This window comes from Neltuma alba, unplaced genomic scaffold (assembly GCF_004799145.2).
Source record: "Neltuma alba isolate B1F8T4 unplaced genomic scaffold, ASM479914v2 tig00011454_pilon, whole genome shotgun sequence".
Classification (NCBI taxonomy): domain Eukaryota; kingdom Viridiplantae; phylum Streptophyta; class Magnoliopsida; order Fabales; family Fabaceae; genus Neltuma; species Neltuma alba.
The window spans coordinates 222,448-239,718 of record NW_021636129.1 but is presented as its reverse complement, the minus strand read 5'-3'; the positions used below and the strand labels follow the sequence as shown (position 1 = coordinate 239,718).

Here is a 17,271-nt window from a genome sequence, read left to right as displayed (position 1 = left end):
ATTGCAACTTTTTTAATGATTGTTACCACCTCGCTATTGCTTTTTGCAACTGCATTTTCGTCCCCATGTATAAATTGTCACAGAATTTCACAACCTGGGTAATGAAAATCACAACATTGTTAAGGGAAATTGCAACTATAGTAATGATTTACCACTATGGTTTCCCCATTTGCATCCCCATGTTCAGGAAATTCTCCCATTTCTGGTTCCTTTAAGTCAAACCCACGCATCAAATTGTTCAGGAAATTTTACTACCCCAGTAATGATAATGACAACATTGGTAATGTTAATTGCAACTTCAGTAATGACATTTACCAGTCTGCTTTTCCCATTTCCGGTTCCCTTAACTCAAACCCACACATCAAATTGTTCAGGAAATTTTACTACCCCCGTAATGATAATGACAACATGGTAATGTTAATTGCAACTTCAGTAACGACATTTACCAATCTGCTTTTCCCATTTCCGGTTCCCTTAAACCCACGCATCAAATTGTTCATGAAATTTTACTACCCCCGTAATGATAATGACAACATTGGAAATGTTAATTGCAACTTCAGTAACGAGATTTACCAGTCTACTTTTTCATTTCCGGTTCCCTTAAGTCAAACCCACGCATCAAATTGTTCATGAAATTTTACTACCCCATAATGATAATGACAACATTGGAAATGTTAATTGCAACTTCAGTAATGGCATTTACCAGTCTGCTTTTCCCATTTCCAGTTCCTCTAACTCAAACCCACGCATCAAATTGTTCACGAAATTTCACTACCCCGTAATGATAATGACAACATTGGAAATATTAAATGCAACTTTAGTGATGATATTTACCACTCTGCTTTTTTCACTTCCACTTCCTTTATTTCAAAGTCAAGTAACATATTTTCAGGGAGTTTCACTAGCCCGGAAATGATAATAACAACATTGGTAATGTGAATAACAACATCGTTGATGACATTAACCACTCCAGTCATACCCATTGGCAACTTCCACCATCTCCCTTGAGGGCATTAAACAAAAGGTCATCTGTGTTGCCAAAATAGCATAAAGTACACCAAAAGAGCATCATAGGATGTCTACATTAACATTCAGACTTTACTACATGTGTAATGGAATTTACCACTGAAGTGACAATATTTACCAAAAACCAGTAGGCCCATCACAGAAGGTACATAACTTATATTCAAATGACAAGTTAACAGTAAGATTAACCCACCACCTAATGTTTCCTTGTCATTCACATTACAAAACATATCCTACCCAGTGAATATCATTTACAAAAAGGATAGCCTACCCATCATACGATTTTTACATTAACATTCAGACTTTACTATATCTGTAAAGGAATTGACCACTGAAGTGATAATATTTATTAAAAACCAGTAGGCCCATGACAGAAGCTACATAACTGATATCCAAATGACAAGTTAACATTAGGATTAACCCACCGCCTAATGTTTTCTTGTCATTCAGATTACAGAACATCTCCTACCCAGTTAACATCATTAACAAAAAAGATAGCCTACCTATCAACCCTTCTCCCAAAAAATTAAAAAGGGTTCAAGAGTCATTCCATTCCTATAACAAAAAAATTACCCCTGTTGGTATTGACATGAAACCTTAAGTTGGGCTTGGATTCTTGCATGTTCTTCTTGTGTGGCCAACTTGCTGGCATGCACTACAATGGTAGACCTTCTTGTTTTGAAACTGCGACTCTTGCCTATTTATCCTAGGCCTTCCAGGTGGTCGACTAGTCAAAGGTGGTGCCAAAAACACTTGACTTGCTATATCTTGCAGCCGATAGTTATTAGGATTTGGCATGTCGATTGTCACCACTTGAGTCATCATCCTACCATAAATCTTTTGTTGGGACGTAATCTTGTAGCATTCTTTAACAAAATCATACACATTGCAATTCAAGGCCTTGATAGCTGCACATGCATGTGGGCATGGGATGCCTGACATTTGCCAAGCTGCACAACTACATCACCTTTTTCAAGATCAACATTAATGGCTCCTTTTGCTATATGGACACACACCCTACCCCTTCCGTAAGGAACACTTAACATCTCTGCAGATCTCGCCACATTTTCATCAATGTTGCATTTGTATTTGGGCCTACACCATTCTTCCATTTGCTCATTGCCATGCTTGCTGCATACATCTTCTTGGCTACTTTTTCATGATGCTCATGTATAAGTTGGGCAACATTATATCTTCTCTCCTTTAGCATCCACGCATTGAATGACTCTGCAAGGTTTGTTGTTATGTTGTCCTATCGTTTAAAAGGGAACTTGCTTAAGGCCCACTTGTGAATATCACCATGATTGACAAGCCATTCAAATAATTGGGAATTGAAGTGTCTCATGTTATCCATTGCTTGATCAAACTCTGTGTCAAGCCTTGTATATGCAATGGCATCTAGGAAATGCAGTCCATCCTCCCTTGTGTTGCCACTTGTCTTCCTTTTTACTCTATTTAACTTGATCATTTGTGTACTGAAATTCTCCTTAACATGTCTGTAACAGTACGCATGTCGCTCACCTCCGAATATTACTTGCACAGCACCTATAATTGCATTGTGTCGGTCTGAAATGATTGTTAATTGCATTGACCCACCTATCTCCTTAATCATATGTAAGAACCATGTCCAATCCTCAAGCATCTCTCCCTTCACAATCGCAATGGCAAAAGGTAATAATTCGTTGTCTGCATCATAAGCCGACGCTGAAAGTAGTGTCCCCTTATACGGTCCACTTAAATGACTTCCATCAATATACAGTACATGTCTAGCACCAGCAATAAAACCCTCTATACAACACCCATAGGCTATGAATACACGCTCAAATCTGTTGTTCCTTGCAGCCACCCATTTTGCCACTGTTTTATCATCGGTTTCCTTCAACCAGTCACATATCCATGGAATAAGCACGTAAGTTTGATCAGGTCTACCATGTATGTCCTCCAACGCTTTTTCCTTGGCCCTGTATGCTTGCTTGTATGTCAACTTCACACCATAATCTCTTTCCAACCTCTTTTTTATATCATTTGGACGCATGTCTATATGATCCCTAACCTCTTCAATTATAATTGATGATGTCAAGCTAGTTGATCCACCATGTGTCACATGAAGATTGTCTTGGGCATTATGAACATGCTCATTTTTTAATGTCGTTACACGTAAAAATGCTGGAGTACTCTTTCCAGCTACTCTCGCACTGATCCTCCATGGACAACCTTCAACATTGCATTTGACATACATATGGGCATTAGAATTCTTCACATATTTATACTCAAATTTGTTTGCAATGCTGAATTTGTGTAGTTTCTTCTTGAAATCATCCGCATCTGGAAAAGTCTGCCTCAATCCTAACAATATTGTCTTCCATTTCAGGGAATTCATTCCTGGCAAAGGAGTTGTGCACTCTCTACTGCATATGGCAGGCTAAGAACATTTTCAGCTGCTATGTAATTCACATATTCGACAGCATCCTCAATCATTGGCTCATCATTTTGCTGTGACAGTCCCGACAATTTTGACATGCTGCATGTATAATTACAACATTTGTTATGATATTAACAACAACATTATCACAAGTAACAACTTCCATAATCCGAAACTTGTGACTTACCTGTTTCGATCAGCCACTTCTTCCTCCGTATTCTCATTACCTTTAGCTACTACGTAAACATGTGCATTACTATCATTATACTCAAATAGGTTGTCAACTTCATCATCATCAATAAGATCTATTAATATTCTATCATTCAAGGCCAATGTGTATTTAATGTCGCAACCATTACTATCTACACCAAACCATTCTCCTATCATAACCCTCAAATCTTCAAGCCTTATACCCTCCTTGATCACTCTTACCTTGACGGTTCCACCATAGTACTTAACTTCACCATCACCATTTTCTGCAAACTTCCCACCCACATGAAAGTAACAAGCAAGACGCTTTGAAGATGTTGACCCAATGTTAGATGTCATCAAAGCTACCTAACTTGCACCAGAGAAGTATAAAACAATATTTTAGTTCCCCAATAATCAATTTCATTTATCAGGATTTTGAAACTTTTTTTGCGATTTCACAAAAAATGCAACACCCAAAAAACGCGTGCTCACACTTGCTGCATTGACAACTTAATTAATATGGAATTTCACAATTCCAATAATGAATTTGACAACATTGACCACCTCATGCTTATTGTTAGCCCTCAAACTTCATGCCCACATTATCAGTTCCCACTATTTTTTCATTTCCGATGTATCACTCTCTCATCCTGGTCAGATTCTTCATTTAAACCATCTACACTCATAAACCCATCCCCATTAGACCATGTACTAGTAAACCGACTTGAAAACCCAAACCCATCATTAAGCTCCACTTTCTTACGTAATACCCACGTTCAACCCCTCTCTCACTGCAAACCAAGTTGCCCACAAAGCAATTCCACCGTAATAAATTAGATTTGTAGAATGGTGAAAGTTGGAGGAGTAGATAAGAGCATTTTAGGAGAAATTTTCCTTACCTTTTTCGTCTTCTCAGCGTTCGACTCTGCTCCACCTCCGTTTTCAGCTTTTGATCTCTCCCTCTTGTTACGTGTCATGTCTTTGTTCTTCATGAGTTCAGACAGATTCAGGGGCATTTCAGTCTTTTTGGCGAATTATCCAAATTCCAGATTGATACCCCATGCCCATTTTGTCATTTTAGTAATTTACATGCCCATTTTGTCATTTCAGAATTCAACAGTCATTTTCTTGTCATTTTCCCATTTTTTTCCCCACTCCTCATCTAACTTAATATTTACTACATCTCAGCCGCTATATTACAAAACTATACCGAATTTAAATTTCCAACCTTCTAAATTCTTCTGAACCAATTAATTATTAATCAATGAAGCACGATTTAAATGGTTACTTGTTAAAAAGTTCGGTGCCAATTTAATGCGAAAAAAGTAATCTCTGAAGGTACTGCACCCGTAGCACGTATGTGGAGAAAATTTTTGTAATTGATTTAAATCTACATAAAAGTAATTTTTTTTCAATTTGCAAACAAATAAATTATCCATTTATAGATATCAACCATGACGTTATAGAATAAAAATTGTATAGATTGAAATATGATTAAAAAAAAACAGAAACAAATACCAGAGCAATATGTATATTTCATATAAATTATTCAACAAAACATATTTGTAAGATATAAATTTTTGTAATGTTGGCTCATGCCATTTTCACAAAAACACCATCCTTCTTCATCTTGAGTTTGATCCCAAAAAATCTTAATTACAATATCTTTTAATGGCCCAATTTTCAACAGTAAAACAAAAGAAAAGGTGCAAAATAGTAACCTCAACAAATGAAATTAAACCTGCAAAAATATTCATTCCGCAAGATGTAAAACACTAGGTAAAACCCTCCTTATATTATAGATCTATTTGTCAGTTAACAAAACCAAAAACTGTGGCATAAAATTCACGAAATTGGCTTCTCTCCTTTACCCTTACTCTACTTTTCCTCATTTTCTATCGTCATCACCATTGATTATGATTTTGATTTTAACAATTTAGATTTCCTGTTTTATAAAATTATTACGATAATTATATATGAAAATATGTAGTTCATAATTGTAAACTATTATTAAAATATTTTTTCACTTATATTGTGAACTGTTCATATCAAATTTCAACAGGATGCTCAAATCAAGTTTTAATAGTTTAAATTTATTGCTATATTTTCATATAAAATTATAATAATAGTTTTATAAGTTATTAAATATGATCCCTAAAATCATAATAGTGATGAAAAGGGAAAATGAGGGAAGAGGAGAGCAAGGATGAAGATAAGCTGATTCCAAAAGTCACGACCACATATACAAGCCAAAACTTGTTAATTATGACTTACGCTTTTGCTGGTGTTGGTTTCCGTCGCATGCTGAAAGTGGGTCATTTGCAACGCTGAGAAATTTTACTGATATTGCTGACTAGGGTTTTTTTTTTCTTCCTTACAAGCTGACTAGGATTTTTTGAAAGAGAACTCTATATATTTAGTCTAAAGAATACAAAAATTTATTGAAAGAAGACAATGACCCTTCATTTTATTAGTGCGAAGCATTTGATAAATTTTTATAGATAAAAGTACTAGTACTCTGCAAAATTTGTACATACAAAGTGCCAATAAAATTTTCAACGGATGAATTTTCCTAATTTTTCCTTTAAATTATGTGAAAAGATAAGAATTTAGGGAGGCTAATTTTAAATATCGGAAATGCCATATAGAGGCTCCCTGTAAATGACTCAATTGTTAGGGCATTTTTAAAATATTTTAGCCTAAACGTTACAACCAATCTGATCACCACAATTTTTGAAAGTAATGGGTGATTACTTATCCTAATAATTCTTTTTTTTTTTTTTATCAAACGAACACCAGTCAATTAATTCTTAATGCAAGAAACGTATGTAGTGTCAATAAAAACTGCGAGCGAGGAACATGTGTGTGTGTGTGTACCTATGAGGGAGCATGGTTCGGCTGAGTTGTCTTGGAAGTATATGACTTATATTTATTTGCAGTTTCTTTTGGCAGAAAACAACATAAAGGACCCCAAGAAACACTGCGACTTGGATTTTTGCCACCGATTTTTGTGGGAGATGACTTTCTTGATATATGTGGACAAATGATGGAACTCCTCCAACAGACATTACTTTCAAACTAGGGAGTATGTTTTCTTTTTGCATTTGATGGCAAAATGTATTTTAGCTTTTCACACCAAGAAATCTCCACACCTTCCAATAGAGGAAGGCCTTCACAAAAACAAGATGGCAAAATGAATTCCAATTCATCACACATATCAACATTGAGTAGTTTCAATTTTAGGAACACTGAATCATGACTCATTGTTGGATCAAGCTCTTTATCATCCACTTTCTTCGCTATTGACGAACCCTCATAATTTATTATGTATTTTAGCTGGCTTAAACTCTGAGCAGTGGATAGATTAAAAAGACAAAGTAATTGAATAACCCTCAATTTCTACAAGCATAAGGTTACCCAGCTCTAGCTTGCCTTTAAATAATGTGCTTTCCAACTCTTCACAATCCTTTAACTCCAGCTTCTCTAGTTGCTTGAGAAAGCCATTTGGGATAAGGACCACCTTTGTCGGATTGGACAATCCCAAGGTTCCCTCAAAGCCACATACCAAATATAGTAATTGAGCCCATTTCCTGATCCAATCCCATTCCCACATGCCCATTCCTTTGTACCAAACGAGGCCTATGTAGCTCCATATTAACTGCTCTATATCTAAGAGATGTACTGACCTTTTTCTGTCAGCAACCTCATAAGCTCTGGACATGCGACTCCAAGAATGATCGGAATCCGCGTAGGCTGAACAATGACGCTCTGATTTAGAATAAATTGCAATCCATTCCGAACCTGCGAAAGTGCCCCCATCGTCATGTCCCTTTGCGTACCTACCCTGGAAACCTTGCCTGAGATCAAAATTCCATCCATATTCATTTAACATGCCAACCACTTTAGTTCTTTGAAAAACCACACTTATAAATCATCCTGAGAGATTAGATGACAAACTCCAATCTTTGCTAGCTCCCCCTCCTTCTTGACCCTGTCCCAAGTGAGTTGCTTCTACTTGCATGGTTTGCTTCTTCAACCATTCCACATAGTGCCAGACCTCCTGTTGAGAATTAAAAACCCCCTCATGCAATTTTTGGTTCCGAAAAAACCATATGGCATCAAGAATCAAGCAGCCTGTTAACTGGACTGATTTTTGCGTTGATGACAAAAACTGTCGAAACCACTCAACAAAGGACCCATCATGATACTTCCCTGTCCTGATATTTAAAACAGAACCAAACCAAATCGATCTAGCGCAAGGACAGTGAAGGAAAAGATGCGAAATTGATTCTTCCTGGCGACAGTACAAACAAACAGTATCAACTGCCATATGATGTGATTTCAACTCAGTACCAACAGCAATAGCTCCAACACTCAATTTCCAGCAAAACAATTCTACTCTTGGGAGCAGAGGAAGTTTTGAGATGTTAGCCATTATTTCTGCCACTTCCAAATTGGAACCCGCATTTCCCCAGAAACTCAGCCTATATCCATCAGCTACCTCATAACAACCTTCTTTATTCCTTTCCCATAGAGATGAATCTTCACGTTGAAAAAATAGATATCGGCGCATCTATTATTTCATTCACCACTTGGGGAGCATACAAAGCCTGCAACAAAGGAATATTCAAGAACCCAACAATTGCAGAATAAGAACCCCCACATGCTCACTAATAGTAGAAGAGAATTTTATACCCAGTTGCTGAGAGAGAGCAATTTTCTGAGCATAAGGGACATTCGGACTAAACACCGAGCAAGATTTATTCTTATTAATTTGTTGTCATGCTAGCCAACCATACTTGTCCAAGGTATCCAAAACAATACTTAACGAACCAGAATCAGCAGGGTTACCCTGGCGAATACCTCAGGAAGGCCTAAATCCATCAGTTAGAGCACCATGCAAGATAACTTGATACGGAACTGAAGAGACACAAAACATCAGCAACTGAATCCACTTTTCTGGAAATCCCATTTTAACCATCGTGGCCTATAAAAAATCGTTCCTTTTCCTTCCTCAAGGATTCAATCTTACGCAAAGTTTTAGAGGCTACTAAGATATTATCATTAATTAGCCACCCTTTAATAAATGCGTTTTGAAAAAGACTTATCAGATCATGCAAAAGTCTTTGCAATCAATTGCATAAAACTTTTGCAATTATATTATGTGCCACAATACATAGGCTAATGGGCCTAAAGTTATCAAGGGATTGGAAGGAATCCCTTTTTGGAATTACAGAGATAAATGTTGTCCCCAAAACTTGTGGAAAATATCTTTGGAGGAAGAACGAACGCACCAAATTCCTAACATCTCCCTGGAAATCCTTCCAAAAGCACTGAAAAATCTCACCTCAAAACCTGGTGCTCCATCAAGATTCACATTAACATAATATCCTCATCCATAAGATCATTCAATAAAAACTTGCTTGTGTGCATCTGAGAGCTTGGGCATTCAATATGTTCAAGTTCAGCAAGGATTTGATGAAAGGTCACGTTATCATATTGATTAAAAATATTCTTGAAATAATCCAGAGTTAAATTTCTCAGACCCTTGGCATTCGAAATCCAAATCTCCTCTTTGTTGAGGCCAATCTACATTTACGAACCAAATTATGAAAATGGGCAGTATTTTTATTCTCATAGACCAAACAATTTGGTCTCACTTTTTGTGCCCACAATATCTCTTCACACTCCAACCAAAAGTCAAGTTCTGATCTCAAACGTAAAATCCAGTTACTGGCTCCCTTTAATTCCAAGTTAGATTATAAGTTGCCGATCATTTGTTCGAGAGACTGGATTTTTTGATTTATCTTATCCACTGTAGTTTTATTCCAATGAAGTAAATTTTCTTTCAACTGTTCCAAACAATAGATTAATTGAAACCCCTCATGAGCTGCAAAAATGTTATTCCAAGAATTCTTGACCAAAGTCGAACAATAAGAAAAATTAGGCCAAAAGTTCTCAAAACGAAAAGGACGTGGGGACCAAACATTGCCAGGATCAGTGTCAATCAACAAAGGCGCATGAACCAGAGTTTTAGAGTAATTTTGAAACCAGAGCACATTACAAAACGCACTATCCAACTTCTCCCAAACAACTGACTCTCCTTTCCTATTGTGACACCGAGTAAATTTTGGACCTTTCAATGGCAATTCCACAAGCTGAGCATCAAATATCAATTGACGAAATTGATTAGCTCAAGAAGTGCTCAACTTATCCTCACCATAAAGCACTTGGTTAAAATCTCCCACTAATATCCAGGGCCCATTAATCTCAGATTCAGTAGTTAAAATCCAGTCCCGTAATAAATGACGATTAACAAAGTTAGGGAAACCATAAACACATGACGCATAAGCAAAAGTACCATCATTCATATTCACAAGGCAGTGTATCCAGTTAGTAGTACAGTCCAAAATAGAAACAGTCTTCAACATTCAAAGCTTCTGCTTAAGATGAATTCCCAACTGTAATGAGGTTTTCTTCAAATTGGCTAGACAAGAAGACCATTTGGAATTCACGTTCTCTAGTTGATGCCTTGCTTTTATTTGGTCAATCACCATGTGAGACTTTTCTTTCTTCACTGCTTCTAAATCTTTTTTGAATCCCATGGTGTCTGAAACACACGTCTTTTTTTGCTCTTGAAGAGACAAAAGTTTGACCTCACACTCTTTGATTACTTTTTCTTTGTTACACAGTTCATCTTGTAACTTAGAGATTTGCTCCTTCAACACTTCTTCCCTTGTTTGAGCCTCAACCATAGAATTTTGAGTCTTGTGAATTTCAGATAAAAGACTTATTGCTGCTTCTTTTCGTTGTGAACGTTGTTCAATCATCAGCTTCTCTTTTTGTTCAAGCTTGGTCATTGCGTCAATGGCAGAACAGGCTTGCTTGAAGGAAGATAGAATAGTTTGCATTTCTTGTTGTAAAGAGTGTATTGTAGCTTTGAGTCCATCATCAGAACTATGTGAGGACAAGATGTGAAGAGCATTTTGAAGGCAAAGTCTTCTTTCTTCAGATCTAGCTATTTCATTTAAATCCATCTTCAATGAGACTTCCAAATCAGCAAGAGCCTTAGTGATATCATCTTCATGAGCAGCACCTTCCTCCATTGTTTGGAATAATCTCATTAGTTCATCATCCTCAAGTTGTTTAGGCACACAAGGCATGCAAGTCTTTGTTTGAGTGGCCTTAATTTCATCCTGAAGTAAAAAAGAGTAAACAAACATTATTCTTAGTAATTGAATCCAATAAAAAAATATGATATTTTTTCCCGAAATATATAGGACTCTAATGAATAAATGTGGAGCTATAAATGCTAATCAACACAACATTTATTATTACTTATTTTAAAGGAAGAACATTATACCCAAAAAAATAGTGCATTAAATTATCAAAAAAAAATTGTGCAGATTCAGTAATGTAAACATCTAGATGGTCTGATTATGAGCTCTCTGCTTTTGTTTCAGTCGCTAAAGATGCTATTTGAGGCTTCATGGGAGTAGAGATTGAAGGGATCTAAAACCAAAAAAATAGAAAAATTAATTTCACCCAACGATAGTAAAGTACCAATAGTCCCCCAATCAAACAAGGGTAAATGAAAAGAGTAGTTATTTACCAATGGAGGACTTGTTTCAGTAGTAGTTGATGGAATTGACGTTGCAATTATATTTGATGTTTCACCAGCACTTGCTTCACTATTCTGCACAGCATTGAATGACATCAGTTTCTTGTTTTTGTGACAATCAAACAAGGGTAAATGAAAAGCGTAATTATTTTAGATTGTTAATTAACCTTTTGTGAATCGTCAAGATGCATATCAGATTGTGTTTTTGATAGTGCTTGTTGATCAAGTGTGATTCTCTTGCCCTTGCCATCAATGCGATCCTTATTATTATCCTATATCAACATAAATACGCAAAAAGCACCATAAGATTATATTATTTACAATAAACTCATCCTATATATCAGGAAGGACTATAATCTTACACGATGATGCTCATTTTCTGAAGGAACAACAAATGCTGTCTGTGATGACTTGCTTGATTCTGGACTCATGATTTTATTGGTTCCGAGAGCTTCATCTAAATTAGAACCTTCTTGAGAGCTTGACTTCAATGTTTCCTTCATAATTTGTTGCATGGCACAAATTAAAGAAGTAATTTAGCTTGCTGTGAGTTCTACCGCCATCTCTTCATCAACAATATTCTTTACTAGCTAACTAAATTTTGCAACATATAAAAACAAGTGAAGGTGTTGGTGGGCATTTTCTCTTAAGATATCTGAATTAGAGGATGGTGATGTTTTTGCTGCTATATCAGAAAGAAGAACTTGTTTAACAATTTCATTTTTCACTGCTTTGGTTTATCTGAACTTACAATATGTTAATAAAATGTGGAACTGTTTGATGTTTATGTAAAACTATTTTATTTTAGAAAAGTATGAAGGATGATGAATTTATAATATGTGTGTTTTATAACATTGGTCACTGAAAATAAGGTAATATAATAAAGCATAAACTTAGTTGAGAACATGCGGTGTTGGAGGAAAAATCAAATGGTATCGTATTTTAAAAATATGATAATGTTACTTGTGAAGGAGCAGGGTTGTTGCTGGTTTGTTCTGAATCCTTCCCTTCATCAGCTTCTGCAGCGTCCTCTGCTTTTGGACCGTCTTCAACACTTGCCTCTGTTATTTCCTTAATCTGCAACATATAGGAGACCACAAGGGAATTAAAAAGTTATGAATTAATATTGCACCAAAAATTTATAAGCAATAAGAAAGGCAATAAGTAAGAGAGAAATATATTTGCTGGCTTCTTAGGTGTGGTAGATTATAGGAAGCTATAGTATAAATACATTTGATGAACCATTGTTTTGTTGTGCTGCTGGTCGATCTCCCTTTATAACCTTCTCCGCTACTTCTCTTGCCCTCTGGAACATATCGGTGAACATAGATAGTATATGAGATGAGCCATTTTTGAAAGGGTAAAAAAGATTGAAATTTACCCCCATCTTAGGTGTAATTTTATCAATAATCATTTGTTTAGCACTTAAAAAAAAAAAACAGAGTGCTTGGCGTACTTAAGAAATAAATTTAAGGGCAAAATTGCATCTTTAACAAAATAACCTTAGGCTTTCAATTAATTAAATTAATCACAGAGATACAGATGTTAAAATATTTTTCCCAATTTGACTTAGAAATGATGCAATTCAACTTGTAAAAATAAAAGTTTGATCTGTAAACATAAATGATTAAATTTAATTTGTGAACATACAAGTTTGATCTGTAAAATATAAATTTTTAGAGACATTTTTATATTTAATTTTCTTGATGAGACTTATAAATTTTTTTCCAAGCTAAAATATGGTTTATTTCGATCACCATTCCATGGGTTGAACGAAATGACCTTATTTTCATCCTGAAGTAGATAATAAAGGACAAATATTATTCTTACTAATAGAATCCAGTAACAAAATATCATTTTTTTCCCCTAAACACGTTGAATCCTAAAAGCTGAGTTATAAATGGTAATCAACACTATATTTATTATTAATTGTTTTAAAGGAAAAACATTATACCCAAAAAGCAGTGGAATAAACTATAAGCATACTTGTGCAGATTCAGTGATGGAAATATCTACATGGTCCAACTGTGGGCTCTCTGCTTTTGTTTCAGTACTTGAAGTTGCTATTTGAGGCTTCATGGGAGTAGAAATTGAAGGGATCTAAAACCAGAAAAATAGAAAAATTAATTTCAACCAAAAATAGTAGAGTATCAATAGTGCAACAATCACACGAGGGTAAATGAAAAGAGTAGTTATTTACCAATGGAGAGCTCGTTTCAGTAGTAGCGGTTGATGGAATTGACACTGCCACTTTATCTGATGTTTCTGCAACACTTGCTTCAGCATTCTGCGCAGCACCGAATGACATTAGTTTCTTGTCTTTGTGATAGTAAAGCAATATAATACACACACACACACACACACATATATATTCTTTTGTAGATTGTTAATTAACCTTTTGTGAATCATCAAGATGCATATCAGCGTCTGTTTTTTGTAGTGCTTGTTGATCAAGTGTGATTTTCTTGCCCTCACCCTCAATGCGATCCATGTTCTCCTAAATGAACATAAATATGCAAAAAGCATCAAAAGATTATATCATTTACCATAATAATTCATCTTATATCAAGAAGAAACAACAAATGTTGTTGGTGATGGCTTGCTAGCTAGATTCTAGAATCCTGATTTGATTTGTTCCGAGAGCTTCATCTAATTTAGAGCCTTCTTGATAGGTTGATTTCAATGTCTCCTTTTTAATTTGTTGCATAGCACAAGTTAAAGAAGGAATTTAGCTTGCTGTGAGTTCTACGCCATCTCTTCATCAACAGTATTCTTTACTAGCTAATTAAATTTTACAATACATGACCAAGCGAAGGTTTTTTTTTTTTTTTTTTTTGGGGATTTTCTCTTAAAATATTTGAATTAGACAATGGTGTTGCTGTCACTGGTATATCAGAAATAGGATCTTGTTTAACAATTTTATTTGCTGCTGCTGTGGTAGTCCATGAACTTACAATATGGTAATGGAAAGAAGTACTATTTGATGTTTGGGCAAGTCTATTAATTTTAGGAAATTTTACAGTATGAGGAACTTATAATGCATGTGTTTTCAAGCTGTTAACGTCTAATATTAATCACTCAAAATAATGCAATGAAGTGTAGACTTACTTCAGAAGATGCTATATTGGAGGAAAGTTCAGATGGTTCTGATTGGGGATCTTTCGAGTGCAAATGTAGTCCTCTTTCACTCTACATGAAAAATATGTACATATATATATATGTATATATCAATGAATATTGAAAAATCTGCATATATTTGATTCATTCGTTTTGTATTGTAAAATATGATAATCTTACTTGTGGAGATTCAATTTGTGAAGGAGCAGCAAATGTTGCAGGTCTGTTGGTTTGTTCTGAATCACTTTCTGTAGCCTCCTGTGGCTTTGGACTGTCTTCATCACTTGCCTCTGCTATTTCCTTAATCTGTAACATTATAGGAGACCGCAAAGAACTTAAAAAGTTCTGGACTTAATTTAATGATGTACCGAAGTTTGGAAGCAATCAAGAAGGCAATAAGTTTGTTGATGTCTTTTGCATATCTGAATCAGGGTTTAGTGTGCTTCTGATATGCAATGCATACTAAATATAAGTAATATATGTATAATTGACTAATTGAATACCAAAATTTTAAATAAATGTTTTCATCAAAATAGAAAATAAAAATTAATTTCCATTAGCATCGCTATAAAGTAAGAGGACTCTTTTCAGCTAAACAAGTAGCTGAAAAGCCACTACTCCTTGTGGCTGACCAAAAATAAGAAAATAAGTAGTATTTCAAAACTTAATAAAATAAAGAAAAATAAACACAAATTTTGACGTAATGGTTGGTCAAGTGAAGTTATTGATATATCAATAATAACTTTAATATTTTCTAAAAAAATTTAAAACATTTTATTGCTATTCTAAATCAAGTTAATTTGAATCCTCGAGTGGTTTTTAAAAAACTCGTGCATTAATCTTCCACGAGTAGTGGGGGAAAAAACCATCCAGAGTGTTAGCTTGAAAATGATATTTATTATGTGTTTCAGGAGGGCCATATAATTTTAATTTTGAATAAAATTAATTTAAATGAAAATAAAAATGTGAGAAAAATATATTTAACTAAAAAAAAAATATATACATTACAATTGGGAAAACTTATTGACTGTCGATAGATTTAATTTAAACTATTATTACGATATAAAAGATAAATAAAATGATTTATTTATTTAAAGTAGTTTGTCTTGTGAGAATGAGTAGGAGAAACAATAATCACCATCAACGATGTGAAATAAACACAATGATAATATATAAAACAGAATACGTACATGACAATCCAACTTCCATAACAAGCTTTTTATTGAATAATTTTTTAGGAAATTTAAATGCTGTCTCAAATAGTAAAATAGTGCAAAAATCAAACAGGAGTAAATGGGAATAGTAATTCTTTACCAATGGAGAGCTTGTTTCAGTTTTATTTGCTGTTTCTTTGACACTTGCTTCAATATTCTGCTCCGCATTGCATGCCATCAGTTTCTTGTTTGTGTAAAAATAAAACATTATAAGAAATACATATGGTCTTTTGTAGATTGTTAATTAACCTTTTGTGAATCACTAAGATATATGTTACGTTCTGTTTTTTGTAGTGCATTAAGTGTGATTCCCTTGCCCTCATCCAAAATGCGATTCTTATTATCCTAAATGAACATAAATATGGAGAAAGCACCATAAAATTGCATCAGTTACCATAATAATTCATCTTATATCAAGAAGGACAATATTCTTACATGTGGATGCTCTTTTTCTGGAGGAACAATAAATGCCGTTGGGGCTGGCTTGCTTGATTCTGGACTCATGATTTGATTTGCTCCGAGAACTTCATCTGATTTGAAACGTTCTTGAGAGGTTGACTTCCATGTTTCCTTTATAATTTGTTGCATAGTACAAATAAGCAATTTAGCTTGCGGTGAGTTCTGATGCCATATGTGATATTCTTGTCTAGCTAACTAAATTTCACAATACATAACCAACTGAAGGTGTTTAATTAGATGATGGTGTTGTTTTCGCTGGTATATCAGAAATAAGAACTTGTTGAACAATTTCATTTATTGTTGCTTTGGTACTCCCTGAACTTACAATTTGTTACTAAAGAGTGGAACAGTTTGTTGTTTATGTAAGACTATGTTATTTTAGGACAGTGTGAAGTATGATGAATTTATAATGTGTGTTTTCAATTAGTTTTAAAGTCTGACATTAGTCACTCAAAATAAGGCAATAAAGTATAAACTTCATTGAAAAGATGCTGTGTTGGAGGAAAAATCAAATGGTTTTATATTTTGAAACTGTGATAATCTTACTCGTGGAGATTCAATTTGTGAAGGGGCAGCAAACGGTGCAGCCTCCTCTGGTTTTAGACCGTCCTCAACACTTGCCTCTGTCATTTCCTTAATCTGTAACACAGGAGACCACATAGAAATTAAAAACTTCTGGATTTAATTTGTTAAAATTGCACCAAAAATTTATAAGCAATAAGAAAGGTAAAAGTATAGTATACATACATTCGATGAACCATTGTTTTGTTCTGCTGCTGGTCGGTCTCTCTTTGTAACCTTCTCTGCTACTTCTTTTAACCTCTGGAACATATCCGTGAACATGGTTAGATAGTATAAGAGATGAGCCATTTTTTAAAAGGGTAAAAAGATTGAAATTTGCCCCATCTTAGGTGTAATTTTATCAATAATATTTTGTTTAGCACTTTAAAAAAAAAAACAGAGTCCTTGCTGTACTTGAGAAATAAATTTAAGGGCAAAATTGCATCTTTACTCTTTTTCTAAATATTTCTATTAACAAAATAAACCTAGTCTTTCAATTAATTAAATTAATCACAGAGATATAGGGGCTATAATTTTTTTTCCCAATTTGACTTAAAAATGATGCAATTCAACTCGTAAAAATAAAGCTTTGATCTGTAAACATAAATGATTAAATTTAATTTGTGAATACACAAGTTTGATCTGTAAAATATAAATTT

General features: G+C 34.6%; 1 protein-coding gene and 1 long non-coding RNA gene across 2 annotated transcripts in view; both read right to left on the bottom strand.

Moving 5' to 3' along the window:
• The window catches only part of LOC114713724 (uncharacterized), a 57,849-nt gene that overhangs the window by 33,863 nt on the left and 6,715 nt on the right, over positions 1-17,271 (bottom strand). The window lies entirely within an intron of this gene.
• Positions 13,321-14,396, bottom strand: LOC114713735 (uncharacterized). The gene is made up of 3 exons (XR_003737379.1): positions 14,370-14,396; positions 13,657-13,758; positions 13,321-13,548 (listed from the first exon to the last, which is right to left on the bottom strand). It is a non-coding gene; the product is annotated as an uncharacterized LOC114713735 (long non-coding RNA).